We start from the raw sequence: 16333 nt of genomic DNA, 5'->3' as shown, positions 1-16333 counted from the left end.
TGCTCCTCCAATCGGTCGTGAGCGACATAAAAAATCTTCAAATTAACTCGTTAACTAACTTATCTTAAAGTCAATCTTAACGCGCATACCTTATAATTGAGTAAAAACACATCTTATTTAATTAATTTTGTGCGTCGGTTTGTCGTGTGTTTGTGTTGTTGCTTTTCGTAAGTTCGCCCTCTCATTACATTTAGCCGCTCTTTGTCGTAGCTTTTGCCGTCTATCACTCTCTCTCTCTATATTACCTAACTCTCAATAAGTGTTCTTTCTCTCTCGCTCTCGTAAGTTTCTGGGCAGTAACGCTCTCACTTATAAGCTGTTGCTGCAACCACTCTCCTCTCTCATCTTATTTCTACAGAATTCGCTTTAAGCATTGCTTTAAGCACCTGCTCTGCACATTGGTCTGATTGATATTTGTTTTGAACTTTTTTTTTCCTCGAATTAACAAAATAAAAGACATCATTATGGATTTTGCTGTCGTCTGCGCCAAAAAAAAACCTGCAAGAAGCAGATCACCCATGACCAGCCCAATATACCTTGCTGGGTTTGCGAAAGCGTAGTGCACGCAAAATGTGTAGGGAACTCGGGCCGTGTAGGTGATGCCATTTCCCAAAATAACGGCCTGCCTTATAGTTGTGAGGAATGCCGTGCTGCGGAAAACGACATGCGTTTGTTCATGAGGCAGACGCGGAAAGGCTTCAAAGAGCTGATCGTGGGCTTTAAACAGCAATATGATCGGCTCTTGGCCATGGACACTCAGTTCAGCAGTTTACAGCTGCTGGCTGAGTTCTCCGAGGCGCAAGAATTCTACTTGCACGTGCCGACTGCCTCATGTCCGCCGGCAGCCGAAAAACTTACTCCGACAACTCCCTTAGTGCAGAAGTTGATTACGTTTGCTACTCCAAGGGCAACGATCGCTGCTGGTGATGCAGATTCGGAGCCGAATGCGTCACTTCGGAGAGTATGCAGGTAGACATGTCTGTAGCGTCCGTGTCTGTCGAGTCCGCACCCAGCTCCTTAACTATCCCATCAGTTTTGCTCCCACCAGCTAATAGATGTCCAGGACCACCGGATACTGGCATCACAGGTACTAGGCATGTGGTGCCAAAACCACTGGTGGGAGTCCCACCAAAGCGACAAGTTTTTGTCCCGCGGCTAGCACCTGACATCACATCCAATGATGTAACCGCTTTTATACAAAGCAAAATAAAAGCCGTTGGCTTAAAGGTGGAAAAATTTAACTTTTCTTACGCCATGGAGATATCTTCCTTTCAGATAAGCGTCTCCCCGACTCAGTTTGACACCATTTGTTCCGCCAAGTTTCGGCAGGAGTTTTTGGTCGTCAAAGAGTTTAAGGCTAAGAAAAAGAATAGGCCCCCCATAACTCTTCCTAGTAGTCAGATTAGTACTCCATCTTTACCCACATCTTCCACCTCAACTTCTACCCATCCAAAAAACTAACTTCCTCTCTTTTAGTTACCTACCAGAATGCTAGAGGCCTTACTTACTACGCTTACTACGCAAGTTCAGCACTCTTTTTCTTGAGTCTCGAATTTTCGTCCCATGTTATTGTGTTTACCGAGACTTGGTTAAAGCCGGACATTCTTAGTTCCGAAGTTTTGGCAAGTCGGTACACAATTTTTAGAATTGACCGTTTGTCTCGACGTGGAGGTGGGGTTCTCATTGCAGTGGACTCAAACTTCACGTAGGAACATTTCATGGTCCAGGTTCAACAAGACCCGGAATTCCTGTGCGTAAAACTGACTCTCCCAGGCTTTTCCATTTTCATTACTTGCTCGTATATTCCACCTTCCTCGGATATCTTAATATACGAGCATCACCTGTCCGCTTTAAAAACTGTTTCTTCCTCGCTATCAGATAAAGACCATACCTCAGTGAAAGAAGTATATGTGCACTTTTTAATTTGCTTATATTTTCTATAAACGTAACGGTATATATTTTGTAGGTATGCAAGTTTGTACTCTTATCTATTATAAATATCTCCCACTCCAATGTTCCTCTTTGCGCTTCATTCTTTGTACCGTTTTAAATAATATGTGTAACAACTCGTGGTTTTCAAAGGCAATAAGTATATGTGCAAGCTGAGATTATTGTGCTATCGCGTGCGGGTAAGCTAAGAAGTGTGATCCAAAAAAGTTATTGAATTAGCAGAAAGTAACTAAACTTGTTTTTATACGTTTGGAGACATAAATTTTTGTTGTAATTCAAATCAACCGTCAACGACTACAGACGTATTTTTTAATCGCTCCGCGGTGAAAATTCAATAAAGTCAATTAATCGCGATTAAATTCGCGAAAAAAAAAAGCGCTCGGGGTAGGCATGGGTACTAGCGATCGTGCTGCCCATGAATACCATCCAATCGAGTAATAAAGACTAATAGAAATAATAGAAAAGAACAAGTGTCAACGTTTAAGAGCACAAGCTCGGTAAGGAACACAAGCACTGTAAGCAAAGCCAAAATGAGCCAAGCCCGGCAACAACAACAAGACGAGCGTCGGCTCTCGCAAGCAAAAAGCAACGCGTACTTCTCTATACGCTCGCCAAAGGCAGCAGTACCAACAAAAACTGCATCATTGCAAGTGAACGAGGAGAGAGCACGCTCTCTCTCCCCTGCATTGCAAAGTGGGTCATGGAGTGCTCAGTGCCCATCCCCCGACTCGTACTGCCTAACCAGCGATTTGCTAATATCGACAACAACTAGTACAATGCCCTCGCTCAAAACTGTGTCTTCGACCACAACAACGACAACAACCACAACAACAACCACTGCAATTGCCCAGCGCCCGATACTGTCGACCCACTGCGACAAGCCCCAACTCTCCCAACCAATAAGCTCAAAAAATGCTAACGGAGCGTTAATTCAGACTGGGCTCGATCGCTATGTGCAAATCAAAAGAAAATTGAGCCCACAAAATGTGAAGAACAACAATGCATCCAAAATAACTAAAATAACCGAGAACACTGTGCCACATAAGGCACTAGCAAACAATAGATTTGCGATACTAAGTGTCCCAAACGAAGATGAGATCACCCAAACACCCAAGGCCAAAAAATTAAGACCGCCACCTATTTATGTTCGACAGGCAAATTGTGCTGAACTGGTCAAAAAAATAACTGATACAATTGGCGCAAACACATTCCATGTCACGTACATAAAAAGGGGTAATATAAATGAAACAAAAATACAAGTCAATGACGAACAAAACTATCGATCAGTTGCGAAATATCTCGAAAATGAAAAAATGAATTACTACACCTACCAACTTAAAAGTAGCAAAGGATTACAAGTGGTTATCAAAGGAATCGAACCAACAGTCCCAATCAATGAGATAATAGATGGACTTAACGATAAGGGCTTCGAAGTCAAAATGGTAATGAACATAATAAATAGAAACAAAATTCCTCAGCCAATGTTCAAAGTAGAACTGACACCTGAAAGTATGCATATAAGGAAAAATGAAGTTCACCCAATATACAAGCTTCAATACCTACTGCACCGTAGGATCACCATTGAGGAACCACACAAACGAAATGGACCGGTCCAATGCACAAATTGCCAGGAATATGGACACACGAAAACCTATTGCACTCTACGGGCAGTCTGCGTTGCCTGTGGTGATGTTCATCTCACTGAGGCCTGCCCCGTAAATAAGGAGGACCCATCTGCCAAAAAATGTAGCAACTGTGGGGGAAACCATACTGCCAACTATAGAGGTTGTCCTGTCTATAAAGAATTGAAAAATCGCCTAAACCAACAAATAACTGCAGCTCGTAACCCGGTCGTCCGACAAAACTTAACATATATACCATCAACTACGACTCCAGGAGTTTCTTTTGCTCAGGCGTTAAGTTACAACAACGGGTCGTACGCCTCAGTCTCTAAGCCGACACTTCAACCAACCACAGCTGGAATAATGCAGAATCAGGCATCAAATCAGATCCCAGAAATCTCTGCCCAACATACCCCTGCTAATCCATCCCAATTGCCTAGTGGAATTGAGTCAATGCTGGTAACTATAACAAATACAATGGTAGCAATACAACAAACGATGCAGGAGCTTATGCGCAACCAAAATCTCCTCCTGGAGCTCCTAATCAAACAGAAATCTGTTTAAATGTCCTGTCTAAATATATGTTTCTGGAATGCAAATGGCATTTCTCAGCACAAATGCGAGCTCTTACAGTTCCTCGCTCAACACGACATTGACGCCATGCTCATATCAGAGACTCACCTAACAAATAAAAACTATTTTCACCTCAATGGCTATAACTTCTATGCGACAAATCATCCCGATGGTAAGGCACATGGAGGTACTGGCGTTCTGATCAAGAATCGCATTAGGCATTATCCATTGCCTTCATTTGCTACACCTTATCTACAGGCAACAGCAATTCATATTGAAATTCAGAGCGGCTACCTAAACCTAGCCGCAGTATACTGCCCACCACGTTTCTGCATTTCCGAAACAGAATTTGTAACATTCTTCGACCTACTAGGTTACCGATTTATAGCAGCTGGTGACTACAATGCCAAGCACACCCATTGGGGATCTAGACTTACCAACCCGAAAGGAAGACAACTATATAACGCTATAATAACCCCACGAAACAAGCTAGACTTTATCTCTCCGGGCAAGCCCACATATTGGCCCACAGATCCAAACAAGCAACCCGACTTGATTGATTTTGCAGTTACACGAAGGGTGCTGCAAGCTCAGATTAATGTAGATCACTTAACAGATCTATCATCGGATCACTCGCCCATTCTACTTCACCTTTACGACCATCCACAGCATTCGGAACGCCCACACTTTCTAACTTCTAGCAAAACAGATTGGCTCAAATACAGGAAGTACATAAGCTCTCATATTGATAGCTGCCCAAACATTAATTGTAAAGATGACATTGATAGGTCAGTCGAAGCATTGGTTTCCTCAATGTCACTGGCGGCAAAACACTCAACACCAATATTAGCATCTAATAAACATTCCAACAGCAGTCGTATTTCTAGGCACATTGAAGTGCTGCTACGCGATAAAAGAAGGCTTCGCCGAGAGTGGCAAGCACACAGATCACCTGCATCGAAAGAGCGGCTAAAAATAGCCAACCACCTACTACGCAGAGCCCTAGAAGATGAAAAAAACCGAGCTCAAATATCCTATATGGAGCAACTCTCCCCAACTAGCAAACGATTCCCACTGTGGAAAGCAAAATCAGGCGTATGCCCACCAATCGAGAGTGAATCACCTTTGCGTACACAAACAGGAGAGTGGGCTCGCAGCAACAAAGAGAAGGCAAATACATTTGCCGTCCATCTAGAAAACGTCTTCAAACCGCACCCAGCAACGAATAGCTTTGTGCTCCCACCAACCAACAATCCCGAAGCTACTCCGCCTATCATATTCCAAACAGGAGAAGTCACAAGGGTCATTAAAGACCAAATCTCAAAGCAAAAGAAAGCTCCGGGCCACGATTTCATCTCTCCTAAAATGATCATAGAATTGCCGAGCTGTGCAGTGTATTTTCTTACTATGATATTCAACAGCATGATGAAATGGGGCTATTATCCTCAAGAATGGAGGAAATCAGTCATCACAATGATCCATAAAGCCGGAAAAGACAAGTCCAAGCCATCATCATATAGACCTATCAGCCTACTGCCTTGCCTATCAAAGATATTTGAAAAGCTGCTCCTGAATCGTATCAAACAACACCTACACATCAACGGTGCCATCCCGACTCACCAATTTGGATTTCGCGAAAAACACGGAACCATTGAACAAGTAAACCGTATAACCTCTGAGATACGAAATGCATTTGAAAGACGGGAGTATTGCTCCGCTGTTTTTCTGGATGTCGCACAGGCTTTCGACCGCGTTTGGTTAGATGGCTTAATCCACAAAATCAAAATATTACTTCCACAGAACATCCATGGAATAATGGAGTCATACCTACAGCAAAGAAGTTTCGCAGTACGATGCAAAGATTTCCTCTCTGAATATCATCCAATTGAAGCTGGTGTACCGCAAGGCAGCGTGCTTGGACCGACACTGTATATCATACTCACAGCAGATCTACCGACAAACAGCCTAACAACAACTTCGACATTTGCTGATGATACTGCCATATTAAGTCGCTCCAAGTGCCCAAGAAGGGCCACGGATCACTTATCATCTCATCTCGTGGCCTTAGAAAAATGGCTAGCAGACTGGCGGATACATGTAAACGAGCAAAAGTGCAAGCATGTCACCTTCACGTTAAACAGACAAACTTGCCCTCCATTATGTCTGAACAATATCAACATTCCACAAACCACCGAAGTAACATACCTTGGTGTTCATCTGGATAGAAGGCTTACTTGGCGTAAGCACATCGAAGCGAAGAGAAATCTACTTAAATTTAAAGCTAGTAATCTACATTGGCTAATAAACACCCGTTCACCACTAAAACTGGAGTACAAAGTACTTTTGTACAATGCAGTTCTCAAACCTATCTGGACATACGGCTCCGAGCTATGGGGAAATGCTTGCGTTAGTAATTTAGAAATAATCCAGAGAGCTCAATCGAAGATACTAAGAACTATTACTGGGGCACCATGGTACATACGGAATGAACATATCCATAAAGACTTAAATGTAGGATCAGTTAAAGATGAAATTGCCAAAGTGAAAGCAAAGTACCAGGCCAAGCTTCAAGCCCATCCTAATAGACTTGCGCAGTCTTTAACTTGGCACACTAGCCATACACGACTCCGGCGAAGAGACCTTCCCACCCAGCAATAATACTTAGCTAGGGACGTACTCTAAGTAATTAAGTGTAAATAATTAAATAAATATATTAGGCTAAGATTTGTATACTTGTCGTAAGTCTCTAATAGGGAAGATTCGATAAATAAAAACCCCAAAAAAAAAAAAAAAAATTTAGATTTTACGGCAGAATGCCACGTGGAACACATTATTCGGAGGAAGATCGCGGTCTGATCAAAGGGCTGGCCGAATCTGGCAAGAACATTTCTTATATTGCCGCCAGACTAAATCGGCATAGAAACACAATACCAAACTTTCTCAAAAATCCGGAAATGTATGGAAAAATAAAGCGAAGCGGCAGTCCCACTGAAATCGATACACGGTGCAAGAGGCAAATTCGTCGTCTAGCCGTTCAAAACAACAAGTATTGCATGGAGATCAAAGGTCAACGGTCAACTGAAGCTTGACATATCCAAAAGACTTATAAATCAACTTTTAAATGAAAACGAAATGGTTACATATGCTTCCCGCGACGCTGTACCGAGGTTATTGAAGCGCCACATAACCGCTCGACTAGAATTAACTGAGAAGTACACATTTTGGTCAGAGGAGTTTACTAAAGTTATATTTTCGGATGAAAAAAAAAAAAAACTTGGATGGTCCTGACTCCTGCCAAAAGTATTGGCGCGACAAAAGGAACCACGGCAGCACTGCCATAAACGAAACAACATTGGAGGATCATTAATGGTTTGTGGTGGATTTGGGTATGCTGGGAAGTCCCCACTTTGTTTTATACACACCAGAACAAATGCAGAAATGTATATAGAGTTGTTTGAAACAATACTCATTGAATTTGCTGGAAACCTTTACGGAGATGAGTGGATCTTCCAGCAGGACAACGCGCCCATCCACACGGCCCGGACCTTAACCCAATAGAGGATCTTTGGGGAATATTATCCAACAAAATTTAAAGAATGGACGCCAGTTTGATACGGTAAATGACCTCAAAAAAGCATTGCTCCAGGAATGGGATCAAATTAGACCTACAATTCTTAAAAACTTGGCCCACCCGGATAAATCAATTTTCACTAAACACGGAGAGTATAAAAACTATAAAAAGCAAACAAAAAATAATAAAAAAAATTATTTCATTAGTATTTTTAATTTTTATTTAGAAAGCACATATGAACAATACCTTAAACGACGCCTAATTAATGCGGGTATCTAAAACTAAAAATGCATGCCAAGAATTATTTTTCTTTCGACTTTTGCCGAGTTTTTAATGTCTGGGTCCGATTTATAGCTGCAATTGTCAGCTTTTCAGAACTGCAAAGTTCTATGCAACCAGATATAAGATACTTAAGTTATGTGAAAAATAGAAGCACTACCTCTGAAAAAAACGAGAAGGAACGTGCGAGTCGCTTCTGGGGACGCGACTCTACTTATACCCGTACTCAGTCAGTGTATACATTTTTGAGCATATGATTTTTTAGAATTTTAGAATAAAAAAAAAAATTGTACATTTTACATTTTTTTGCTACATCTGATATCTACATCTACATCTACAATGTATATTCTACATCTAACATGTAGATTGTACAATGTACATGCTCCATTTAGATTCTACATCTCCTCCGCTAGGGGTTGCTCGCGCACTGAACGCGGCAGAGTGTGCGAGCGAGAAGGAAAATGAGTTTCGTTGTCGTTTGTTGGAGGGGGGGCAGGGGAAGCAACTGAAAATTAATTTCTTCATTCTGGCTATAATTATGATCCGATCTGGTTCAGATTCGGCAGTCTGGTAGGTATGGGCATTCTCTACGATACTGCGTTTTTAGTTTTATCGTATCTTTAAAAATGTGCCTGCCACAGATTTTCGTCCTTTGTGGGGGCGGAAGGGGGCGGGGCGAAATTTTGAAATACACTTGTAGCAGTGTGATATCACATGAGTGTGGAAACCAAATTTGGTTGCCCTAGCTCTTATAGTCTCTGAGATCTAGGCGCTCAACAAGACGGACAGACAGACAGACGGACAGACGGACAGACAGACATGGCTCTATCGACTCGGCTATTGATGCTGATCAAGAATATATATACTTTATGGGGTCGGAAACGTTTCCTTCTCTGCGTTACACACATCCACTTTTACCACAAATCTAATATACCCCTTAACTCTTTTTTGAGTACGGGTATAAAAATTAGATTTTTTCTCTGCCGCATTGTCTTTATGATGTCTAAAAGTCCTGGACACAACTTGTCCCCCAAGGTATTGTGGGTATACACTAGAGTTGGGTAAAGAGTGTTCACTTTAGTGAACAAGTTCAGTTTCTCACTTTTAAGTGAGTGAACAACTCACTCACTTTGCTCAGTTGCTCACTTGTTCACTTGTTCAGTTGTTCACTTGCTCATTTAGTTTTTCACTTCTTCAGTTGTTCACTTGTTCAGTTGTTCACTGGTTCAGTTGTTCACTCACTTGTTCAGTTGTTCATACACTTGTTCAGTTGTTCCCTGTTCACTCACTTCTTCAGTTGTTCCTTGTTCAAGATTACTCTGGCGATACACAAGACAAAATTACCTTGCAGATCTTACACTTGGCCTTTTGGTCGTCCAAATGCTCAAAATTATCCCAAATCCCAAAATCCAGTGGATGGTCGCATGTGACTTAAAAGTCGTAGCCATGTTAACTGGATTGCAAGGTGGTTACATAAAATACTGCTGCTTCCTGTATCTATGGGATAGTAGATCTAGAGAAGAGCATTACTCAAGAAAACTCTGGCCAAAACGGGGGGAACATACTTTGGAAAAATACAATTTGTTTAAATCTATGGAACAACGTCATCAAGGTGTCTGGAATGAGAACATGATGGGCGACTATGTGTGGAATCTCATAAGAGAATCTGGTTCGAATACAAAAGGAAGACAGCCAGAAAACTTAAATTATTTTAAAAAATGTTAACAAGCATTAGCAAACCAAATGTACCACTTATGTTTAAAAACTTGTAGCAACATAACACCAAATAAAAAAGTTTGTATATCCTTAGAATTGACTGAAAAGACTAAAAATTACTGATTGTTGTATGGGTTAAGGAATGAAATCCCATATCTGAAGTATTTCTACTTTGGTTTTATTGACATATGATTAGATAGACGCGACGAGATCCAATTTGTGTGGACCTGCACTTGTGAGAATATAAAGGAAACATTTGACCTGAATAGGTATCCTACCTCAGATAACGAAAAAAGTAACTGTCAACAACATTTCATACCAAAGGATCAGGTACCAAATGTACAACCCTTTTTCGTTTGCTTTGTTCCCAATTGGCAGTTGGGCCCGCAACCTTCCAAAAGGTATTCTTTGTTACATTTTTTCATTTTTTAGGTTTGGTTAACGAATTTTAGCTCCAAAGTCTCTCCATAGATTTTAATGAGCGATACCTTAAACGACGCCAAATTAATGCACCTATACACAAAAAAATAGAGGACACATTATAATAAAATAATAATATAATTTTTTTCGACTTTTCTCTGAGTTTTTAAAGTCAAAATTTCGTAAAAAATCCGCACAAAAATCATCGTTTTTGCATTTCAATGCTTTATATTTCCCAGACGGTAAGCTGAAATCACAGTGTTTGGGCTTAACTTCTACCTGTTTAGCAAAGTTCTTTACAACCAGACGTAAGATCCTAGAGTTATGTGAAAAAAACCAGCGCTACCTCTGAAAAAAGCTTAAAAAAAAATACCAGTTTTCTAAAATTCTTAAAAAAAAGTTCAAACCATTTCTAAGCCCCAAATCTTTAAGAAAAAGTTGGGTTTGTTCCTTGAGGAAAAATCGTGTTGACCAGTGTTATCATTGATGTCTTTATTTACTTTTCGCAAGACATTTGGAGGAAACCAAAGCCAGATTCATTTCTGTAGTATGTGATTTAACTGGAAATAGGACATATTTTGGATTGATGGTGGGCTTTGCGAAAAGTAAACAAAGCCATCAATGGGAAAAATCGGATCCAACTGTAATACATGGCGGTTTGTGGGTGTATAGGTGCAGCAGGAGCTGCTTCTTCATTAATGACAAAATTAAAAAGGACAAGTACAATGTACAATGATAGTTTAAGTGACAGATTGCATCCATGTGCCATTAAATTTGGGCATAATCATAAGAAAATCTTGTACCAACCAAAACGAGAAGGAACGTGTGAGTCACTTCTGGAAACGCGACTCTACTTATACCCGTACTCAGTCAGTATATACATTTTTGAGCTTATGTTTTTTAGAACTTAGGGACAATAAGAGATCTAGGCGCTCATCAAGAAAGACACACGGACAGACAGACATCCACTTTTACCACAAATATAATACACCAACTCTTTTTGAGTAAGAGTATACCGAAAAAATTAATCTTTATTTGATCAAATCTCGCTCATTTCCCACTGCAACCAGCTGAAAACTCAGCTCCAGTTACCTGACTTAAATTCCATGAAGCCTGTTTGCAGACGTTTGGAAGAAAAAGATACTGAAACCCAAAATATCATCGAAAGAATCCTTGAAAATGGCTCCATAGGGTACTAATACCATTGGGCAAAAGTTGGGACGATCATAAAGAATGAATGCGACAACAAAATTTCTATTTTATTTTTTAGCTGTAATACGAATAATTTATGTGCGTAAAAATCTGGTTTGCTTTAGTTAATTTTTATAAAGATACCATAGAAGAAAATTAAAATATTTTTTATAAACGTATAGTAGAAATGTTAATCTTTGATATAAAATTAACTTTTTCTATTTAACTTAACCGTACGCCAAGTTATAGGTGTTCAAACTAGAGTGATGAAGGTGTACTGTACATACAGTAAACCCATAATTTATTCGTACACCTATGGGGTCTACATGATATATATACCAGAGCTCGCAAGAAGTGGTCCCTTTTGGCAAGCAGTCATGAAAAAACCGGTTGTTCGCGGACACGCTTAACAACGGAATCGAAAAGACCCTTCCGCTTCGCTTTTTCGCTCTTTGCTCAACCAACGAGTGTCTTGTCGCTCTCCTTATGCATTCGTTCACTTGAGACACTTCGTTGAGCCGAAAGTGTCTTTTGCGAATGTATGTGTTTGTGTGTGTTCTGCGAGCGTGCCTCTTTTGTTTGTCTTTTAAAATCTTTTTAATCTTTTAAGTTTATAAATTTGCCTATGATTTCGTGTTTACATTCTCGTTCTTCGTTATCCCTTCCTTTTCCACAGTTTGCCTGCGAGGAAATATATAGTAGCAAACACAAATACCTAACGCAACTACAACAAAAAGACACTTCGTGCATGCAGCTGGCTCGTTTTGCTCAGTGACTGATGCTCAGTTGTTGTGCACCGAAAGAAAGTCTCCCACTCAGACTGTTTTCGTAGGAAAACACTTATGCTTCGTTCGCCGCTAAGCACGAGACCGAAAACACTAGAGCAACAAAAATACGTGTTCTGTTCAGAGAGATAGCACGTCTGTTTCATTTTTCTGTCTTTTCCGCGAGCAGACAGCATAAAAAAAATTGGTAGAGAATCTTTTTCGAGCTCTGATATATACATATGGTTTAGGTGGTCGGATATCCCTCCTTCTGTAAAGTATATATGTACATATGTATATTCAAAATCCAAATAGACTTTCCAAGAGTATACAAAATAATTTTTGAACGAATGATGGCTACAAAATGAAAATAACTCTAACGCATATATGTACATACATGTGCCTTTGTACAAGTAAACATACACAAATAAGTATTCATGGCCTATAACCGAGATGACTTACTAATAAGCAATATTTAAGCAACTTAATAATTATATTTTTTACATTATTTGCAATAAAATCACATTCCATTTCAGCAGCCATATAAAATATGAATTAATGAATAAACATACCAATATATATATATATTTGTGGAGGATTTTAATTTTTCCCAACGATTGTAATCGTACTTTTATAGTATTTCTATAGTATTATGGCTATGGCTTTAAGAACTTTGTTTTGGATTATCACTTTGTATCTATTTTTTTTTTGTAAACAAGTTGTGACATTCCAGAGATGCAAATATTTCGATAAAAATGATTGACCAGTAAACACATTTCAGTGATTAATCGAATTAATTTTGTGTTGTCATATGCCCTCTGCACACTGAGCCCATCCCGGGGGAACGGTGGGAAATTTTGAAAGACGTGAAACACCGATTCACACTGACACCATCCACCATCCATGAGAAACAAATACACAATTGTGTGCGTTGAAAATTTGTTCATATTTATAATTAAAATTAATATAAATAACATTGCAACATTGCTGGATATGGATGATGATGATGATGAGGACAACTTTGGCGAGGAGGAGATAATGGTATGGATATCTGTTTTGAAAACACTGAAGCCAAGAAAATTGTGGCCATTTCAGACTGCTTCTACTGAATCCAATCAATGTTTTAAATACAACTATATGTTCTATGTTTGTTGAGAAGCGGTTTGGGACATTTTGGGAGAAAGGTGTACCTGAAAAAAACGAAGCATTTTTAAAGCTAAGTGTTGTAAGGCCGTATACCTTGAGCTCTGAGTACAGAATAGTCGGAAGGCTGTCAGCCCATAGCGTGTGCAATATCCTGCATGAGTTTTTCAGAGCATTCATAAATGAGAGGATCCCAAAGGATAGTCCACAAACCGAGTTGTGTGCCTGAGACAAATCTGACATATAAGATGTTTTTTTGTTACCATTATCCACAGAAACGTGCGAATTAGGAACATCCCAGATGGATGGTGGAATAACTGGGAATCATCCATCATCCATGACATGATTAAATTGCGCAAGAACATATTTTGGTGCTGAATCAAATTCACAACCATTGCAATATTATTAATATTCATTTATATTATAAAAGAAAAAAATTTTCCGCCTCACCAAATTGTGTGCATCAGCTATTTTTCATGGATGGTAGATGGTGGATGGTGCCAACTCCGATTCCCAGGAGTCATATCACACTGGCGCCATGAAAAAACACCTGATGCATACAATTTGGTTCTGCGAAAAATTTGTTTACTTTGATAATTAAAATTAATAATTTAGCAATGGGTATGTGATACAGCAGCAAAATATTTTCTTGCACAAACTAATCATGGAATCGATTATGCATTTAAAAACTATCGAATATATATTGCAAAGAAACGAGCGAATTAGGTACCATCCCAGATGGACCTTACGGACCGGACCATCCCGGAAATGGATGGTAACCAGTGTGAAAAGGCTGTACAAGCCCTTTCCACTTTTTAAAGGGGGAACGGTGGAAATTTTCCACCATCCACCACCCATGCAAAAACAGCTGATGAAAATACAAAAAAAAAATATAGTTTTGCTCAGAGTTATAAAGTCTCAACAAGTTTAAATTAACAATTGGGCGATTTTAGTAGCTTTAATAAAACAATGTTCAATATCACATATATATCATATATATAAAAAACGGAATGGTTCGAATTTTTGAGAGATGAGAAACTCCGATTCCCACTGGCACCATCCATACAAAAGCAGCTGGATGAGACTAAAATAACAAAGATTTATGAATCTCAGAATATTCTCCATTTCAGCATAGCACTTTAACCTGCCGCTTTTTTGGTTTTCTAGTGGCTGTAAAATTCTCAATGCACTAATATTATAATAATAAAAACACATATATCCATTATACATATTACTTATAAAATGTTCATCTTCTTCCATTTTTATTCCTCTAAACGAAAGAAAAATGTTATTATTGGCTGCTGGACTTTGTGTTATTGTTGTTTTTATACCCGTACTCAAAAAATAATTGAGGGGGATATTGTATTTGTGGTAAAAGTGTATGTGTGCAACGCAGAGAAGTAAACATTTTCGACCCTATACAGAATATTTATTTATGATCAGCATCAATAGCCGAGTCGATATAGCCATGTATGCCTGTCCGTCCATCTTGTTGAGACCTAGATCTCAGAGACTATAAAAGCGAGAGAAACCAAATTTTGTTTCCAGACTCATGTGATATCACACGGCTACAAGTGTATTTAAAAATTTCGACCGGTGGTGGAGGTGTCCTCCAGAATGAGACTAGTCATTCTCTTTCTGGCTCGCACTCTGCCTCGTTCAGTGCTCGAGCGCCCTCTAGCGGAGGGACGTTGTAACGAACCATGGCTCTAGCCAGTGTCAGCGGCTCCAGCGGAATGTCAACGCATCCACGCTGGTCGGGAACAATAATCAAACTGATATATACAGAGCCATGGCTCTAGCCACGGTTCTCCACAAATAGCGGTGTGCCAGCACCTCCGTAAAATAAAAAAGTCTTGAGCAACGCACCCAATTGCTAAAATTAAGAACTCTCGATCAACCACTATACCCATTCTTGTCCACACACCTATTAAAAACACCCCACCTCTTGCGACATATTGCAATCGACGGAGACAGCACCCTTTGATCTACATAAGAAATATCATTTGCGTTACTTCCCAATAAGTCAAGCCAGCATAAAATTCTCGATCCCCCATCCACCTTACGTAATCACTGTAATTTAAGCAAAAACCAATACTCTCGATCATTTATGCCCACGCGCCAATTCTCGGTCTTTCCAGTCTTTTCACCTCTTGCGCTATTTCGCAATCAGCGAAGACAGTACTAAATTCTCGTTCACCCACTTCTTTGCGTTATTTCGCAACCATTCACGTCAGCATAAAATTATCGACCTTCCGACCCAAATTCAGCTACCTTCCGCGATGCAGATTCACCAAAAACCAATCCTAAACCCAATCCCCAACTGCAGCCATATCCTACCGCGATGCAGACACAGCCAAACACTTCCCCAACTACGGACCCACGATCCAATTGTCAACAAAGAACCAAGATTCGACCTACTTACCCACCCCACAATTATTATTGCCCAATAATCATAAGTTAGCAATAATTAATTATTTCCGAGTCAAAGACACTCCGTGGAAAATCACGGTCTCAGGTACGATCGCCAGCTGCTTAAAAATCCCAAGCTCGGCCAAAAGCAAAAAATATATAAAATATAACATTTTTAAAATTCTACATACATCATAAGCTCACATATTTATATACTGACGGGTACAAAAATAGAGTTGCGTCTGAATAAGCGACTCACAAAGATCCTTCTCGTTTTTCTTGTTTTTTTGGCAGTCAAATATTTATGGTTGCATCTAAAACTATCGGATCGATATCTCATGGAAACGTGCGCATAAGGAACATTAGTTCATTTCAGAATGACATAACCTTACGGACTACGGACCATTCCAGAAATATATGGTGGATTGTCGGCTGTGGCTATCCGCAAATCCTAATATAAAATAAATAACAAATACATATGGGCAGTTCCACCACAATGTCCACAAGGCCAAAGTCATGAAAAGTCCTTAAAAACTGATTCCCATCTCGTTTTCGTTAGTTTTTTGTATTTCAATAGTTGTTTTCTTTTACTATTATCTTCTAGAAGAAATATGTTTCTTGATAAAAGTTTTTAGTCTAAGTCTTTCTAACATATTGAACTATCTAACAAATTTAAAAGAAAATTTGCCCAA

General features: G+C 39.6%; 1 protein-coding gene across 6 annotated transcripts in view; it reads right to left on the bottom strand.

Moving 5' to 3' along the window:
- The window catches only part of LOC111074796 (lysine-specific demethylase 6A), a 165999-nt gene that overhangs the window by 113048 nt on the left and 36618 nt on the right, over nt 1–16333 (bottom strand). Inside the window, exon 1 of one of the 6 annotated variants that reach the window (XM_041596053.1) lies at nt 12659–12807. The exons of the other annotated variants lie outside the window; for them this stretch is intronic. The gene's annotated coding sequence lies outside the window, so the exon portion shown is untranslated. Of the gene's footprint in view, nt 1–12658; nt 12808–16333 lie in introns of those variants that run through there. 6 annotated transcript variants of the gene reach the window in all.

This window comes from Drosophila obscura, unplaced genomic scaffold (genome assembly GCF_018151105.1).
Source record: "Drosophila obscura isolate BZ-5 IFL unplaced genomic scaffold, ASM1815110v1 contig_139, whole genome shotgun sequence".
NCBI lineage: Eukaryota > Metazoa > Arthropoda > Insecta > Diptera > Drosophilidae > Drosophila > Drosophila obscura.
The sequence above is the reverse complement of the archived record's forward strand: the minus strand, read 5'-3'. Positions and strand labels throughout refer to the sequence as shown.